The 16,662-nt window shown below is 49.2% G+C and overlaps 1 long non-coding RNA gene across 1 annotated transcript in view; it reads left to right on the top strand.

Moving 5' to 3' along the window:
* LOC140471335 (uncharacterized) overlaps positions 1-16,662 on the top strand; it is a 57,905-nt gene that overhangs the window by 23,764 nt on the left and 17,479 nt on the right. The window contains exon 3 of the long non-coding RNA XR_011956974.1: positions 16,106-16,601. This is a non-coding gene — a long non-coding RNA (uncharacterized lncRNA). The remainder of the gene's footprint in view (positions 1-16,105; positions 16,602-16,662) is intronic.

The raw sequence follows: 16,662 nt of genomic DNA, 5'->3' as shown, positions 1-16,662 counted from the left end.
CCCAGAGAGAGAGAGAGACAAAAACACTTCCCCATTCACCCAGAGAGAGAGAGAGAGAGAGACAGAAACACTTCCCCATTCACCCAGTGAGAGAGAGAGACAGAAACACTTCCCAATTCACCCAGAGAGAGAGAGAGAGAGAGAGACAGAAACACTTCCCCATTCACCCACAGAGAGAGAGAGAGAGAGAGACAGAAACACTTCCCCATTCACCCAGAGAGAGAGAGAAAAACACTTCCCCATTCACCCAGAGAGAGCTAGAGACAGAAACATGTCTGCATTCACCCAGAGAGAGAGAGAGACAGAAACACTTCCACATTCACCCAGAAAGACAGAGACAGGTACACTTCCCCATTCACCGAGAGAGAGAGACAGAAACACTTCCCCATTCACCCTGAGAGAGAGAGAGACAGAAACACTTCCCCATTCACCCAGTGAGAGAGACACAGAAACACTTCCACATTCACCCAGCGAGAGAGACACAGAAACACTTCCACATTCACCCAGAAAGACAGAGACAGGTACACTTCCCCATTCACCGAGAGAGAGAGACAGAAACACTTCCCCATTGACCCTGAGAGAGAGAGAGACAGAAAAACTTCCCCATTCACCCTGAGAGAGAGAGAGACAGAAATACTTCCCCGTTCACCCAGAGAGAGAGAGACAGAAACACTTCCCTATTCACCCAGAGAGAGCTAGAGACAGAAACATGTCTGCATTCACCCAGAGAGAGAGAGAGAGAGACAGAAACACTTCCCCATTCACCCAGAGAGAGAGAGAGACAAAAACACTTCCCCATTCACCCAGAGAGAGAGAGAGAGACAGAAACACTTCCCCATTCACCCAGTGAGAGAGAGAGACAGAAACACTTCCCCATTCACCCAGAGAGAGAGAGAGAGAGAGACAGAAATACTTCCCCATTCACCCAGAGAGAGAGAAAAACACTTCCCCATTCACCCAGAGAGAGCTAGAGACAGAAACATGTCTGCATTCACCCAGAGAGAGACAGAGAGAGAGAGAGAGAGAGACAGAAACACTTCCCCATTCACCCAGAGAGAGCTAGAGACAGAAACATGTCTGCATTCACCCAGAGAGAGAGAGAGAGAGAGAGAGACAGAAACACTTCCCCATTCACTCAGTGAGAGAGAGAGAAAAACATTTCCGCATTCACCCAGAGAGAGCTAGAGACAGAAACATGTCTGCATTCACCCAGAGAGAGAGAGAGAGACAGAAACACTTCCCCATTCACCCAGAGAGAGAGAGAGAGAGAGAGACAGAAACACTTCCCCATTCACCCAGTGAGAGAGAGAGACAGAAACACTTCCCCATTCACCCAGAGAGAGAGAGAAAAACACTTCCCCATTCACCCAGAGAGAGGTAGAGACAGAAACATGTCTGCATTCACCCAGAGAGAGAGAGAGAGAGAGAGACAGAAACACTTCCCCATTCACCCAGAGAGAGAGACACAGAAACACTTCCACATTCACCCAGAGAGAGAGACACAGAAACACTTCCACATTCACCCAGAAAGACAGAGACAGGTACACTTCCCCATTCACCGAGAGAGAGAGACAGAAACACTTCCCCATTCACCCTGAGAGAGAGAGAGACAGAAACACTTCCCCATTCACCCAGTGAGAGAGACACAGAAACACTTCGACATTCACCCAGAAAGACAGAGACAGGTACACTTCCCCATTCACCGAGAGAGAGAGACAGAAACACTTCCCCATTCACCCTGAGAGAGAGAGAGACAGAAACACTTCCCCATTCACCCTGAGAGAGAGAGAGACAGAAATACTTCCCCATTCACCCAGAGAGAGAGAGAGAGAGAGACAGAAACACTTCCCCATTCACCCAGTGAGAGAGAGAGAGAGACAGAAAAACTTCCCCATTCACCCAGAGAGAGAGAGAGAGAGAAACACTTCCCCATTCACCCAGAGAGAGCTAGAGACAGAAACATGTCTGCATTCACCCAGAGAGAGAGAGAGAGAGAGAGAGACAGAAACACTTCCCCATTCACCCAGTGAGAGAGACACAGAAACACTTCCCCATTCACCCTGAGAGAGAGAGAGACAGAAACACCTCCCCATTCACCCAGAGAGAGAGAGAGAGAGAGAAAAACCCTTCCCCATTCACCCAGAGAGCGAGAGATGGAAACACTTCCCCATTCACCCAGAGAGAGAGAGAGAGAGAAAAACACTTCCCCATTCACCCAGAGAGAGCTAGAGACAGAAACATGTCTGCATTCACCCAGAGAAAGAGAGAGACACAGAAACACTTCCCCATTCACCCAGAGACAGAGACACAGAAACACTTCCACATTCACCCAGAAAGACAGAGACAGATACACTTCCCCATTCACCGAGAGAGAGAGAGAGAGACAGAAACACTTCCCCATTCACCCAGAGAGAGAGAGAGACAAAAACACTTCCCCATTCACCCAGAGAGAGAGAGAGAGACAGAAACACTTCCCCATTCACCCAGTGAGAGAGAGAGACAGAAACACTTCCCCATTCACCCAGAGAGAGAGAGAGAGAGAGACAGAAATACTTCCCCATTCACCCAGAGAGAGAGAAAAACACTTCCCCATTCACCCAGAGAGAGCTAGAGACAGAAACATGTCTGCATTCACCCAGAGAGAGACAGAGAGAGAGAGAGAGAGAGACAGAAACACTTCCCCATTCACCCAGAGAGAGCTAGAGACAGAAACATGTCTGCATTCACCCAGAGAGAGAGAGAGAGAGAGAGACAGAAACACTTCCCCATTCACTCAGTGAGGGAGAGAGAAAAACATTTCCGCATTCACCCAGAGAGAGCTAGAGACAGAAACATGTCTGCATTCACCCAGAGAGAGTGAGAGAGACAGAAACACTTCCCCATTCACCCAGAGAGAGAGAGAGAGAGAGAGACAGAAACACTTCCCCATTCACCCAGTGAGAGAGAGAGACAGAAACACTTCCCCATTCACCCAGAGAGAGAGAGAAAAACACTTCCCCATTCACCCAGAGAGAGGTAGAGACAGAAACATGTCTGCATTCACCCAGAGAGAGAGAGAGAGAGAGAGACAGAAACACTTCCCCATTCACCCAGAGAGAGAGACACAGAAACACTTCCACATTCACCCAGAAAGACAGAGACAGGTACACTTCCCCATTCACCGAGAGAGAGAGACAGAAACACTTCCCCATTCACCCTGAGAGAGAGAGAGAGAGAGAGACAGAAACACTTCCCCATTCACCCAGTGAGAGAGAGAGACAGAAACACTTCCCCATTCACCCAGAGAGAGAGAGAGACAGAAATACTTCCCCATTCACCCAGAGAGAGAGAGAGAGAGAGACAGAAACACTTCCCCATTCACCCAGTGAGAGAGAGAGAGAGACAGAAAAACTTCCCCATTCACCCAGAGAGAGAGAGAGACAGAAACACTTCCCCATTCACCCAGAGAGAGCTAGAGACAGAAACATGTCTGCATTCACCCAGAGAGAGAGAGAGAGAGAGAGAGACAGAAACACTTCCCCATTCACCCAGTGAGAGAGACACAGAAACACTTCCCCATTCACCCTGAGAGAGAGAGAGACAGAAACACCTCCCCATTCACCCAGAGAGAGAGAGAGAGAGAGAAAAACCCTTCCCCATTCACCCAGAGAGCGAGAGATGGAAACACTTCCCCATTCACCCAGAGAGAGAGAGAGAGAGAAAAACACTTCCCCATTCACCCAGAGAGAGCTAGAGACAGAAACATGTCTGCATTCACCCAGAGAAAGAGAGAGACACAGAAACACTTTCCCATTCACCCAGAGACAGAGACACAGAAACACTTCCCCATTCACCCAGAGAGAGCTAGAGACAGAAACATGTCTGCATTCACCCAGAGAGAGAGAGAGAGAGAGAGACAGAAACACTTCCCCATTCACTCAGTGAGAGAGAGAGAAAAACATTTCCGCATTCACCCAGAGAGAGCTAGAGACAGAAACATGTCTGCATTCACCCAGAGAGAGTGAGAGAGACAGAAACACTTCCCCATTCACCCAGAGAGAGAGAGAGAGAGAGAGAGACAGAAACACTTCCCCATTCACCCAGTGAGAGAGAGAGACAGAAACACTTCCCCATTCACCCAGAGAGAGAGAGAAAAACACTTCCCCATTCACCCAGAGAGAGGTAGAGACAGAAACATGTCTGCATTCACCCAGAGAGAGAGAGAGAGAGAGAGAGACAGAAACACTTCCCCATTCACCCAGAGAGAGAGACACAGAAACACTTCCACATTCACCCAGAAAGACAGAGACAGGTACACTTCCCCATTCACCGAGAGAGAGAGACAGAAACACTTCCCCATTCACCCTGAGAGAGAGAGAGACAGAAACACTTCCCCATTCACCCAGTGAGAGAGACACAGAAATACTTCCCCATTCACCCAGAGAGAGAGAGAGAGAGAGACAGAAACACTTCCCCATTCACCCAGTGAGAGAGAGAGAGAGACAGAAAAACTTCCCCATTCACCCAGAGAGAGAGAGAGACAGAAACACTTCCCCATTCACCCAGAGAGAGCTAGAGACAGAAACATGTCTGCATTCACCCAGAGAGAGAGAGAGAGAGAGAGAGACAGAAACACTTCCCCATTCACCCAGTGAGAGAGACACAGAAACACTTCCCCATTCACCCTGAGAGAGAGAGAGACAGAAACACCTCCCCATTCACCCAGAGAGAGAGAGAGAGAGAGAAAAACCCTTCCCCATTCACCCAGAGAGCGAGAGATGGAAACACTTCCCCATTCACCCAGAGAGAGAGAGAGAGAGAAAAACACTTCCCCATTCACCCAGAGAGAGCTAGAGACAGAAACATGTCTGCATTCACCCAGAGAAAGAGAGAGACACAGAAACACTTCCCCATTCACCCAGAGACAGAGACACAGAAACACTTCCACATTCACCCAGAAAGACAGAGACAGATACACTTCCCCATTCACCGAGAGAGAGAGAGAGAGACAGAAACACTTCCCCATTCACCCAGAGAGAGAGAGAGACAAAAACACTTCCCCATTCACCCAGAGAGAGAGAGAGAGAGAGACAGAAACACTTCCCCATTCACCCAGTGAGAGAGAGAGACAGAAACACTTCCCCATTCACCCAGAGAGAGAGAGAGAGAGAGAGACAGAAACACTTCCCCATTCACCCAGAGAGAGAGAGAGAGAGAGAGAGAGACAGAAACACTTCCCCATTCACCCAGAGAGAGAGAGAAAAACACTTCCCCATTCACCCAGAGAGAGCTAGAGACAGAAACATGTCTGCATTCACCCAGAGAAAGAGAGAGAGGGAGAGAGAGAGAGAGAGAGAGAGACAGAAACACTTCCCCATTCACCCAGTGAGAGAGATACAGAAACACTTCCACATTCACCCAGAAAGACAGAGACAGGTACACTTCCCCATTCACCGAGAGAGAGAGACAGACACACTTCCCCATTCACCCTGAGAGAGAGAGACAGAAACACTTCCCCATTCACCCTGAGAGAGAGAGAGACAGAAACACCTCCCCATTCACCCAGAGAGAGAGAGAGAGAGAAAAACTCTTCCCCATTCACCCAGAGAGAGAGAGAAAAACACTTCCCCATTCACCCAGAGAGAGCTAGAGACAGAAACATGTCTGCATTCACCCAGAGAAAGAGAGAGACACAGAAACACTTTCCCATTCACCGAGAGACAGAGACACAGAAACACTTCCACATTCACCCAGAAAGACAGAGACAGATACACTTCCCCATTCACCGAGAGAGAGAGAGAGAGAGAGAGAGACAGACACACTTCCCCATTCACACAGAGAGAAAAAAAACATTTCCCCATTCACCCTGAGAGAGAGAGAGAGACAGAAACATGTCTGCATTCACCCAGAGAGAGAGAGAGAGAGATAGAAACACTTCCCCATTCACTCAGTGAGAGAGAGAGAAAAACATTTCCGCATTCACCCAGAGAGAGCTAGAGACAGAAACATGTCTGCATTCACCCAGAGAGAGAGAGAGAGACAGAAACACTTCCCCAATCACCCAGAGAGAGAGACACAGAAACACCTCCCCATTCACCCAGAGGAGAGAGAGAGAGAGAAATAATTCCCCATTCACTCAGAGAGAGAGACAGAAACACTTCCCCATTTACCCAGAGCTAGAGAGGGACAAATACACTTCCCCATTCACCCAGAGAGAGAGAGACAGAGACAGAAACACTTCCCCATTCACCCAGAGAGAGACAGAAACACTTCCCCATTCACCCAGAGAGAGAGAGAGACAGAAACACTTCCCCATTCACCCTGAGAGAGAGAGACAGAAACACCTCCCCATTCACCCAGAGAGAGAGAGAGAGAGAAAAACTCTTCCCCATTCACCCAGAGAGCGAGAGATGGAAACACTTCCCCATTCACCCAGAGAGAGAGAGAAAAACACTTCCCCATTCACCCAGAGAGAGCTAGAGACAGAAACATGTCTGCATTCACCCAGAGAGAGAGAGAGAGAGAGAGAAAGAGACAGAAACACTTCCCCATTTACCCAGAGCTAGAGAGGGACAAATACACTTCCCCATTCACCCAGAGAGAGAGAGACAGAGACAGAAACACTTCCCCATGCACCCAGAGAGAGACAGAAACACTTCCCCATTCACCCAGAGAGAGAGAGAGACAGAAACTCTTCCCCATTCACCCAGCGAGAGAGACACAGAAACACTTCCACATTCACCCAGAAAGACAGAGACAGGTACACTTCCCCATTCACCGAGAGAGAGAGACAGAAACACTTCCCCATTCACCCTGAGAGAGAGAGACAGAAACACTTCCCCATTCACCCAGAGAGAGAGAGACAGAAACACCTCCCCATTCACCCAGAGAGAGAGAGAAAAACCCTTCCCCATTCACCCAGAGAGCGAGAGATGGAAACACCTCCACATTCACCCAGAGAGAGAGAGAGAGAGAAAAACACTTCCCCATTCACCCAGAGAGAGCTAAGACAGAAACATGTCTGCATTCACCCAGAGAACGAGAGAGACACAGAAACACTTCCCCATTCACCCAGAGACAGAGACACAGAAACACTTCCACATTCACCGAGAGAGAGAGAGAGAGAGAGACAGAAACACTTCCCCATTCACCTAGAGAGAGAGAGAGAGACAAACACACTTCCCCATTCACCCAGAGAGAGAGAGAGAGAGACAGAAACACTTCCCCATTCACCCAGAGAGAGAGAGAGACAGAAACACTTCCCCATTCACCCAGAGAGAGAGAGAAAAACACTTCCCCATTCACCCAGAGAGAGCTAGAGACAGAAACATGTCTGCATTCACGCAGAGAAAGAGAGAGACACAGAAACACTTTCCCATTCACCCAGAGACAGAGACACAGAAACACTTCCACATTCACCCAGAAAGACAGAGACAGATACACTTCCCCATTCACCGAGAGAGAGAGAGATAGAGAGACAGACACACTTCCCCATTCACACAGAGAGAAAAAAAACATTTCCCCATTCACCCTGAGAGAGAGACAGAAACACCTCCCCATTCACCCAGAGAGAGAGAGAGAGACAGAAACATGTCTGCATTCACCCAGAGAGAGAGAGAGAGAGAGACAGAAACACTTCCCCATTCACTCAGTGAGAGAGAGAAAAAAACATTTCCGCATTCACCCAGAGAGAGCTAGAGACAGAAACATGTCTGCATTCACCCAGAGAGAGAGAGAGACAGAAACACTTCCCCATTCACCCTGAGAGAGAGAGAGACAGAAATACTTCCCCATTCACCCAGTGAGAGAGAGAGAAAAACATTTCCGCATTCACCCAGAGAGAGAGAGAGAGAGACAGAAGCACTTCCCCATTCACCCAGAGAGAGAGAGAGAGAGACAGAAACACTTCCCCATTCACCCAGAGAGAGAGAGAGAGAGACAGAAACACTTCCCCATTCACCCAGTGAGAGAGAGAGAGACAGAAACACTTCCCCATTTACCCATAGAGAGAGAGAGAGAGACAGAAATACTTCCCCATTCACCCAGAGAGAGCTAGACAGAAACATGTCTGCATTCACCCAGAGAGAGAGAGAGAGAGAGACAGAAACACTTCCCCATTCACCCAGTGAGAGAGAGAGACAAAAACACTTCCCCATTCACCCAGAGAGAGAGAGAGAGAGAGAGAGACAGAAACACTTCCCCAATCACCCAGAGAGAGAGACACAGAAACACCTCCCCATTCACCCAGAGAAGGAGAGAGAGAGAGAGAAACACTTCCCCATTCACTCAGAGAGAGAGACAGAAACACCTCCCCATTCAGCCAGAGAAGGAGAGGGAGAAAGAGAGAGGGAGAGAGACAGAAATAGTTCCCGATTCACCCAGCGAGAGAGACACAGAAACACTTCCACATTCACCCAGAAAGACAGAGACAGGTACACTTACCCATTCACCAAGAGAAAGAGAGACAGAAACACTTCCCCATTCACCCTGAGAGAGAGAGACAGAAACACTTCCCCATTCACCCAGAGAGAGAGAGAGAGAGACAGAAGCACTTCCCCATTCACCCAGAGAGAGAGAGAGAGAGACAGAAACACTTCCCCATTCACCCAGTGACAGAGAGAGAGACAGAAACACTTCCCCATTTACCCATAGAGAGAGAGAGAGAGACAGAAACACTTCCCCATTCACCCAGAGAGAGCTAGACAGAAACATGTCTGCATTCACCCAGAGAGAGAGAGAGAGAGAGACAGAAACACTTCCCCATTCACCCAGAGAGAGAGAGAGACAAAAACACTTCCCCATTCACCCAGAGAGAGAGAGAGAGAGAGAGAGACAGAAACACTTCCCCATTCACCCAGAGAGAGAGAGAAAAACACTTCCCCATTCACCCAGAGAGAGCTAGAGACAGAAATATGTCTGCATTCACCCAGAGAGAGAGAGAGAGAGACAGAAACACTTCCCCATTCACCCAGTGAGAGAGACACAGAAACACTTCCACATTCACCCAGCGAGAGAGACACAGAAACACTTCCACATTCACCCAGAAAGACAGAGACAGGTACACTTCCCCATTCACCGAGAGAGAGAGAGACAGAAACACTTCCCCATTCACCCTGAGAAAGAGAGAGACAGAAACACTTCCCCATTCACCCAGAGAGAGAGAGAAAAACACTTCCCCATTCACCCAGAGAGAGAGAGAAAAACACTTCCCCATTCACCCAGAGACAGAGACACAGAAACACTTCCACATTCACCCAGAAAGACAGAGACAGGTACACTTCCCCATTCACCCAGAGAGAGAGAGAGACAGAAACACTTCCCCATTCACCCAGAGAGAGAGAGAGACAGAAACACTTCCCCATTCACCCAGAGAGAGAGAGAGAAATACAGAAACACTTCCCCATTCACCCAGAGAGAGAGAGAGAGAGACAGAAACACTTCCCCATTCACCCAGAGAGAGAGAGAGAAATACAGAAACACTTCCCCATTCACCCAGAGAGAGCTAGACAGAAACATGTCTGCATTCACCCAGAGAGAGAGAGAGAGAGAGACAGAAACACTTCCCCATTCACCGTGAGAGAGACACAGAAACACTTCCCCATTCACTCAGTGAGAGAGAGAGACAGAAACACTTCCCCATTCACTCAGTGAGAGAGAGACAGAAACACTTCCACATTCACCCAGAGAGAGAGAGAGAGAGAGACAGAAACACTTCCCCATTCACCCAGAGAGAGAGAGAGACAAAAACACTTCCCCATTCACCCAGAGAGAGAGAGAGAGACAGAAACACTTCCCCATTCACCCAGAGAGAGAGAGAGACAAAAACCCTTCCCCATTCACCCAGAGAGAGAGAGAGAGACAGAAACACTTCCCCATTCACCCAGAGAGAGAGAGAAAAACACTTCCCCATTCACCCAGAGAGAGCTAGAGACAGAAATATGTCTGCATTCACCCAGAGAGAGAGAGAGAGAGACAGAAACACTTCCCCATTCACCCAGTGAGAGAGACACAGAAACTCTTCCCCATTCACCCAGAAAGACAGAGACAGGTACACTTCCCCATTCACCGAGAGAGAGAGACAGAAACACTTCCCCATTCACCCTGAGAAAGAGAGAGACAGAAACACTTCCCCATTCACCCAGAGAGAGAGAGACAGAAACACCTCCCCATTCACCCAGAGAGAGAGAGAGACAGAAACACTTCCCCATTCACCCAGAGAGAGAGAGAGAAATACAGAAACACTTCCCCATTCACCTAGAGAGAGAGAGACAAAAACACTTCCCCATTCACCCAGAGAGAGCTAGAGTCAGAAACATGTCTGCATTCGCCCAGAGAGAGAGAGAGAGAGACAGAAACACTTCCCCATTCACCGTGAGAGAGACACAGAAACACTTCCCCATTCACTCAGTGAGAGAGAGAGAGAGAGAGACAGAAACACTTCCACATTCACCCAGAGAGAGAGTGACAGAAACACTTCCCCATTCACCCAGAGAGAGAGAGACAGAAACACTTCCCCATTCACCCAGAGAGAGCTAGAGACAGAAACATGTCTGCATTCACCCAGAGAGAGAGAGAGAGAGAGACAGAAACACTTCCCCATTCACCCAGAGAGAGAGAGAGACAAAAACACTTCCCCATTCACCCAAAGAGAGAGAGAGAGACAGAAACACTTCCCCATTCACCCATAGAGAGAGAGAGAGAGACACAGAAGCACTTCCCCATTCACCCAGAGATAGAGAGAGAGAGACAGAAACACTTCCCCATTCACCCAGTGAGAGAGAGAGAGACAGAAACACTTCCCCATTTACCCATAGAGTGAGAGAGAGAGACAGAAACACTTCCCCATTCACCCAGAGAGAGCTACACAGAAACATGTCTGCATTCACCCAGAGAGAGAGAGAGAGAGACAGAAACACTTCCCCATTCACCCAGAGAGAGAGAGAGACAAAAACACTTCCCCATTCACCCAGAGAGAGAGAGAGAGAGAGAGACAGAAACACTTCCCCATTCACCCAGAGAGAGAGAGAAAAACACTTCCCCATTCACCCAGAGAGAGCTAGAGACAGAAATATGTCTGCATTCACCCAGAGAGAGAGAGAGAGACAGAAACACTTCCCCATTCACCCAGTGAGAGAGACACAGAAACACTTCCACATTCACCCAGCGAGAGAGACACAGAAACACTTCCACATTCACCCAGAAAGACAGAGACAGGTACACTTCCCCATTCACCGAGAGAGAGAGACAGAAACACCTCCCCATTCACCCAGAGAGAGAGAGAGACAGAAACACTTCCCCATTCACCCAGAGAGAGCTAGAGTCAGAAACATGTCTGCATTCGCCCAGAGAGAGAGAGAGAGAGAGAGAGACAGAAACACTTCCCCATTCACCCAGAGAGACAGAAATAGAGAGATGGATACACTTGGTAAAAATAATGACTGCAGATGCTGGAAACCAGATTCTGGATTCGTGGTGCTGGAAGAGCACAGCAGTTCAGGCAGCATCCAAGGAGCAGCAAAATCGACGTTTCGGGCAAAAGCCCTTCACCAGGAATAAAGCTTCTCTCTCTGGGTGAACAGAAATTGTACCGTTAATGTGTTAAGATTCCCTGGTATAGGTTCTCAGTGTAGCTGAGATCTTATGCAAACATTATGGTTGGAGTCCAGAGTGAATTTTGTTAAAGACTGGTTCCACAATCCTTGATACAGCCGTGCTGGTATCAACCTCCGTTAGAACTGGGGGACCATTTAACCAGACATTTATTTTGATTGGTTCTGATTTGGATGTTGCTAAGTAATGTAGCTGTTCCAAACCAGATGTAGGTGGGCTTTCCAGGGTGTGCACTCTCCTGGATACCGGCCTCTGAGTTCTCTTACTCAATTCAGGCTCCGTAGGATTCCTTTGCTGTCCCAAGCCTGGATAACAGCAATAACTACAATGGCTTGCCGGCCCAGATCCTGAAGAACTTTTTAGCCACTTGGCCAAGGCTCAGCTTTGCTGTGGGCTGGCCTAGTGGCCCTCTGCTCAGGATATGCCCAGCATGAGGCTCTGCAATTCAGAGACAGGTTTCCCCTGGTTCTCAAACTGCCGATGGTGTCTCAGAATTAGAGAAGGTTTGGGGTTGTAAAATTGCTGAACCAAATCCATCAATTGTTGAAAAGTTTTAGTATCTGGTGCCTCAGGGAAAGTTAAGCTCCTAATAACAGAGGAAGCTGCGGGTCCACAAGCTGTCAGAAGAATTACTCATTTCTTTTCATCTGCCCCAAAGTCATTTGCCCGGAAAAGAGAACACATTCTTTCCACATACTGTGCCCAGTCTTCAACGGCAAGATCAAATGAGTCAAGCTTCCCAAATAACGACATGATGCCAGAAATGCTTACCCCAACTCAAAGACGACTGTTGTGAGCAAATTTTCTTCCGGCATGTGCTGTTTTCTCTTGTCGCCATGAAATAATTGCACAGAGGCTGGTATCCCATCATTAAGTCACCGTTTGTTTACATGTGCACTGTATATGAACTGTCACCAGCCAGCTCCAAGCCAGTTCCTCGGGTGAGGAGCCCTTCAGAGCCTCCTGTTTATTTTTTTTTCCCTGTTTATAATATCTTATTAAACAAATTACAAAACAATTTACAAAAAACAGTTAACATTTACAGCTGTATACAACAGCAATTTTACAAGAGAGAGGAGCAGCAAAGCTTGGCCCCAAACCCGACCGTTCAACCAGTTTACAGGGAATTGAGGACAAACCACAAATCCCAGTTTCAAATATAAAAAGACAGCAACAATGACCTTTATACATAAGACAATCCAGTTACATAAAAAAAAGTGCAGACAATACAGAGTCAGCAAGCCCCCGTCCCTCCCACCTTCCGGCCACTCTAAGGCAGCCCACCCCTACCCACCTTCCGGTTCTCGGTCCACCCTGACACACCTATCGACCACCTCTAGGACAGCCCCGGTACCCGCCCGGGGTGACAGTGGTCAGGACGGCCTACCCACCTTCCGGCTTCACTAACCACCCTGACACCTTTCGACCACCTCTGGGACAGCCCGCCACAGTACCTGCCTGGGGTGACAGTACTGAGGACAGCTACCCACCTTCTGGCTCTCGGTCTGCCCCTACGTACCATTGGGCTCTCACCCACTCCGATGCACTGTCCAGCTAGTGGGCTATCCTGGCACACCTTCCGGCCACCTCTAGGACAGCCCGTCCCCTTCCCTGGGTTGACAGCGTGCAGGGTAGCCCACAAGCCTTCCGGATCTCAGCCCGCCCCTACACACCTTCTGGTGCTCGGCTGCCCTGACACACCTTTCCACCACCTCTAGGACAGCCCGTCCCGATTACCCCTTATCGGGACGACAGAACTCAGAACAGCCTACCCACCATCTAGCTCTCGGGGTGACTGGCATCAGGGTGGCCTACCCACCCTCTGGCTTTCGGGACAGCCTACCAACCTTCAGGTTCACAGGATGGCCTACCCACCCTCCAGCTAGCCTCCTGTTTATTTTTTTTTATTTTATTAAACAAATTACGAAACAGTTTACAAAAAGCATTTACAGCTGTACACAAGAGACAGTAATTTTACAAGGGAGAGGAGCAGCAAAGCTACGTCCCAAACCCTACCGTTCAACCACTTTACAGGGAGATGAGGACAAACCTCAAATCCCAGTTCCACATATGACAAGACAGTGACAACAACATTTGTACATTAGACAATACTGTTACATACAAAAGTGCAGACAATACAGATCCAGCAAGCCCCCGCCCCTCCCACCTTCTGGCTCTCGGTCCACCCCATGCCCCTTCCAGTTCTTGGTCCACCCTGACACACCTTTCGACCACCTCTAGGACAGCCCGCCCCGGTACCTGCCTGGGCAGACAGCGCTGAGGACGGCTACCCACCTCCTGGCTCTCGGTCTGCCCCTACGTACCATTGGGCTCTCACCCACCCCGATGTGCTGTCTGGCCAGTGGGATATCCTGGCACACATTCCAGCCACCTCTAGGACAGCCCGCCCCGATTACCCCTTATCGGGACGACAGAGCTCAGAATGGCCTAACCACCATCTGGCTCTCAGGGCGACTGGCATCAGGATGGCCTACCCACCCTCTGGCTTTCAGGACAGCCTACCAACCTTCAGGTTCACAGGATGGCCTACCCACCCTCCAGCTAGCCTCCTGTTTATTTTTCTTTAAGTGCAGATAATACAGACCCAGCAGCCCCCGTCCCTCCCACCTTCCAACCCCTCTAAGGCAGCCCACCCCTACCCACCTAATCTCCTGTTTTTTTTAATTTTACTAAACAAATTACAAAAACAGTTTACAACAAACAGTTACATTTTCAGCTGCATACAAAAGACAGCAATTTTACAAGGGAGAGAAGCAGCAAAGCCAGGCCCCAAACCCCACTGTTCAAACAGTTAACAGGGAGATGAGGGCAAACCTCAAATTCCAGTTTCACATAAAAATATAAAGAGACCTCAACAATGACATTTGTACATAAGACAATCCAGTTACATAAAAGAGTGCAAACAATACAGACCCAGCAAGCCCCCGTCCCTCCCACCTTCCGGCCACTCTAAGGCAGCTCGCCCCTACCCACCTTCCGGTTCTCGGTCCACCCTGACACACCTTTCGACCACCTCTAGGACAGCCCACCTGGGGTGACAGCGGTCTGGACAGCCTACCCTCCTTCTGGCTTCACTAACCACCCTCAGCACCTTTCGACCACCTCTGGGGCAGCCCGCCCCGGTACCTGCCCGGGGTGACAGCGCTGAGGACAGCTACCCGCCTTCTGGCTCTCAGTCTGCCCCTACGTACCATTGGGCTCTCACCCACCCCGATGCGCTGTCCGGCCAGTGGGCTATCCTGGCACACCTTCCGGCCACCTCTAGAACAGCCCGTCCCCTTCCCTGGGACGACAGCATGCAGGGTAGCCCACAAGCCTTCCGGATCTCAGCCTGCCCCTACGCACCTTCTGGTGCTCGGCTGCCCTGACACACTTTTCAACCACCTCTAGGGCAGCCCGTCCCGATTACCCCTTCTTGGGACGACAGAGCTCAGAACGGCCTACCCACCATCTGGCTCTTGGGGCAACTGGCATCAGGGTGGCCTACCCACCCTCTGGCTTTCGGGACAGCCTACCAACCTTCTGGTTCACAGGATGGCCTACCCACCCTCCAGCTAGCCTCCTGTTTATTTTTTTTTTTTTTTTTTTTGCACACAGTCCATTGGCTATGACCAGCAGCTTGGAATCAGACCCTGAAGTGAGAAGATTCTGAATCCCTTGTCTAATATATATAGCTATTCATGTCTATCCCATGTTTTTTTTTCACAAGATGGTCCAATCTCTCCCGAAGGGAAGGAAACACTCAAGTGGCCAGTCACAACTGCAGGGTGTCAGTGGACACCCGCGTGCTCCTTCTCCAAGGACACCCGGGCCGAGCCTCCTGTTTATAGCTGTCAGCCAGGGGTCCCTGATTGGCCCAGGTTCACAGCCCCAATCAGGGATCTTATAGTCAATCAGATCCACCTAGCCATGGTTCCAATCACTACAGGGCAATGAGTATTTCCCCCTTCACCCAGGAGGAACTCGATGAGGAAATCTATGCACGTTTTTGTTTCAATGAATAGTTCAATCATTAATGATTCACAGATTTTCACGCAAGTGACAATTTCCTTCCCCCGCTCCCCTGCTGATGTTATTGTAACTGGCTGGCCCTGTTCTTGTCCCCTCCTGAAGTCCACACATGAGCACTGTCCAGTGGGTAGTAAACCGTTATGGGAATCCTGTCCACTGCCACCAAGTCCAATGATCAGATTGCTGCTCTTTGGCCTGGCTGATATCAGATCACTGGATTAGTGGTGCTGGAAGAGCACAACAGTTCAGGCAGCATCCAACGAGCAGCGAAATCAACGTTTCGGGCAAAAGCCCTTCATCAGGAATAAAGGCAGTGAGCCTGAAGCATGGAGAGATAAGCTAGAGGAGGGTGGGGGTGGGGAGAGAGTAGCATAGAGTACAATGGGTGAGTGGGGGAGGAGATGAAGGTTACCTTTTTACCTTGATATCAGATCAGCCCAGTCTGAACTGGAAATGCTAAAATTGTGTTTTTCTCTTTCTGTAGGGAAATGGACACTAGCGGTGAGTCCCCTAAAGATGAATGGGAGCCTCTTCACCCGATCTCCATTAAACCTTGCTGTTGAAAATACTTGGAAAAATGGTGGAATTTGTATGTTCACGGGAGATAAATACTGGTGTGTCAACAATCACTTATTCGCTGGAACAGGATATCCAAAGAGCAAAGCCAAGATTGGGATGTGGTTTTGTAACAGGGCGACCTGTGCCTGTTGATTGGTTCAATGTTGAATATGTATCAGTCATCTGGGGGGATACACAAAGGGGTTTCTGATGGATGTGATTTCTGGGATGGTACCTTTACTGGATACATACGTTGGAAAGTTGTATTCTTGTGGAGAAGACCACACACAGCTGAGAATCTCCCAATACGTTCGATCTCCGAATTGTAACAAGCATCAGCAGGAGACACCTTTTATCATGTAGACCTCGGGTGGATACAGCGTCAGAGGGAGATGACCCAAACAGCAAGCTTCTACATTTAGGTAGGAATAGATTTCTTTTTAAAACAAGGGGCTGACCAGTGAGTACAAGTGTGATCGTATG

Source organism: Chiloscyllium punctatum, chromosome X (genome assembly GCF_047496795.1).
Source record: "Chiloscyllium punctatum isolate Juve2018m chromosome X, sChiPun1.3, whole genome shotgun sequence".
NCBI classification, from domain to species: domain Eukaryota; kingdom Metazoa; phylum Chordata; class Chondrichthyes; order Orectolobiformes; family Hemiscylliidae; genus Chiloscyllium; species Chiloscyllium punctatum.
This window is presented reverse-complemented; position numbering and strand designations above follow the sequence as displayed.